The sequence below is a fragment of the Rattus rattus genome, chromosome 2 (assembly GCF_011064425.1).
Source record: "Rattus rattus isolate New Zealand chromosome 2, Rrattus_CSIRO_v1, whole genome shotgun sequence".
Taxonomy (NCBI): domain Eukaryota; kingdom Metazoa; phylum Chordata; class Mammalia; order Rodentia; family Muridae; genus Rattus; species Rattus rattus.
In genome coordinates this window covers 70,767,179-70,770,177 of record NC_046155.1, presented here as the reverse complement: position 1 = coordinate 70,770,177, position 2,999 = coordinate 70,767,179, and positions in this window count along the sequence as shown.

Here is a 2,999-nt window from a genome sequence, read left to right as displayed (position 1 = left end):
CAACACCTAGTTGATCAATTCTGTACATTTAGATATAGTAATCTATTATCTCTGCTAACTTAAAGAGTGTATAATTTTGTGTCTGAATTATGTTGATTTTTAACTTGTATTACCATCTGAGAAACATTGTTTTAAATCTAGAATACCTTCTTTAACGCTAAATAAGTTAAGTTTGATTATGAGTCTATAAGTAGTCTTTAACCCCATCAGAAATCTGAGAAGGGATTAAATATTACCTGAATAAGTAGGAACACTAAGACATACCTTCTAACTCAAACAGTTCGTAGAGGCAGCTGACTGCTTGGATAGCCTCCTATATTCCTCATAATTTTTGAGCATCTGTGTTTAGCATTCTGGCCTCAAACCACATGACAGACCTTAAGTGAAGCAGTAATCATGAAGGACTAGATTATCCTGTTTTGGCAGAGGTGACTTCTTGATTATTTCACATTATTTGTAAATCATTTGTCATTTCCTGGACATATTTTTTTGTCTGTAGATAAATTAAGGCATTTTCCCCCCAGTGGCTAGCTTGTCACAAGTGGAGCAACTCTATATAGAGGTAATGATGTTCAATATTTTCTTTAAAGTAGAATGGGTGTACTATGAGTAGTAGACATTTCTCCTAGTCAAAAGAGCTATTGATAAATGATTTGAAATATCATATTTTGTGGACCTTTGACATTTTAAAAACAATCTATCTACATTTGTGGCATAACTAAGTTGTCAAACATGGGTTATTCTTAGCTATTTACTCTTTGAATAATATTGAAAACACTTGTAATTAAATCAAAATCGTATATTGCCATGAGTTTATTATTTGACCTTTAATCTTTATTATTTAATTTTCTTTTTTTTTTTGGTGGGGAGAGGAAAGTGTTTATTCGGCTCAATCTTTTTTTTATTAGATATATTTCTTTACTTATATTTCAAATGTTATTCCCTTTCCCAATTTCCTGTCCATAATTCCCCATCCTCTACCCCTCCCCCATATGGGTATTCCCCCATCCATCCCCCTTACTGCCTTCCCTCATATTCCCCTGCATTGGAGGCCCAACCTTGACAGGACCAAGAGCTTCCCCTTCCACTGGTGCCCTAACAAAACTATTCTCTATTATATATGCAGTTGGAGCCCTGGGTCAGTCCATGTATAGTCTTTTGGTAGTGGTTTAGTTCCTGGAAGCTCTGGTTGGTTGGCATTGTTGTTCTTATGGGGTTGCAAGCTCCTTCAACTCTTTCAATCCTTCCTCTAATTTCCCCCAAGAGAGTCGTGTTCTCAGTTCAGTGGTTTGCTAGCATTGATCTCTGTATTGGACATGATTTGGATGTGTCTCCCAGGAGAGATCTTTATGGCCCTTTCAGCATGCATTTTTTTAGTTTCATCAATCTTATGTAGTTTTGGTGGATATATATATATATATCTCACATGTGGGGCAGGGTCTGTATATCTGTTCCTTCACTCACTGCCCTAACATTTGCTTCCATATCCCCTTCTATGGATATTTTTATCCCCCTTTTAAGAAGGAATGGGAGCATCCATATTTTGGTCATCCTTCTTCTTGAGCTTCCTGTGGTCTGTGGATTGCATCTTGGGTAATTCAAGCTTTTGGTCTAATATCCACTTATTAATGAGTACATACCAAGTGTGTTTTTCTATGACGGGGTAACCTCATTCAGGATGATTATTTTCTAGTTCATTCCATTTGCCTATGAATTTCATGAAGTCATTGTTTTTGATAGCTGAGTAGTACTCCATTGTGTAGATGTACCACATTGAATCCATTCCTCTGTTGAAGGGCATCTGGATTCTTTCCAGCTTACTTCCATTTGTGGTGAACAGCAGTTTAGAAGAGTGAGCCAAGAGTTCCCTGCACCCAAATCCCGTGGGGAAGAGAGCTGAACACCCTGGAGTGCAGACATCCTGAGACCGCAGGACAAACTGCCACTTCTGCACACATTTGCCCACATCCCCGGTCCAAGGGGAAACCGCACAGTCCTTCTGGACACAGAAATATAGGAATAGTCAGCCGCCAGTAACTGCCATTCTGGTCTGTGCTCAGGATTGAACTGAACTTGCCAAACAGCTCCTTGCACCCAATTTCCACAGGGGGAGAGAGTTGGACCCTCAGAAGTGTGGACACTTCTGAGAAGTCAGTGGAGACTATCCTCTGCCTACATTACAGACCCAAGAGGGAATCGCCTAGTGCCTCTTCTTAATCAGTTTGTAATAGAATCTGTTAAAAGGACCAACACTAAGCCTTATATTCTTGAATGAGTTGTTGGAATGGATTACTAAATTTGCCCTTAAACAAAACATTTTATAGTCATAATCTTACTTTGGTAAAAAAATCTTTAAATTTTGATACAAAATTGAGGTTGTATTTTCTTACAGTGGTGCAAAATTTCTATGTTGATAAAAATTTAAAGTTTCCATTGATAGAGATCTTTTAATATTCATATAAAATTTAAAATTAAGTTTGTTACTCTTAGGCATTCTGCCTATACAACTCATTCTTTAAGTAATTCAAATGATGGCCCCTCACACTAGAAAAACTTGACTGTCCTAGAAACTCGGACCAAAGCAGAGATTTATAGTGTGTAAGGAGAATTCAGACCAGCACATTGGGAAAAGTCTAATAGACCCTGTCAGGATAAAAGAGACTGTTGAGGAATCCATAGATAACCTTCATAGAATAAAGGTTTGTATTTCAGGCAATCAAAATAGTTGGATTAGTGTAGGATTAAGTCTCAAGTTGTTATACAGCAACTCCACACACATACAACAAGATCCGCAGAGCATGGGTGGCATAATAATGTTTTGAAGTTCATGGTCAAAGTTCATGAATCTTATGTCATTTCCATCCTCTTTGTAACTGTGTTCTTGAGAATTCTGCCTCTGTAACACGAATGCAAAAGAAGCTTCAAGTGGAAATAGAATTCATATGTTGCAATAACAATATAATGTATATGTATATATTATATATTATTTATATATGTAT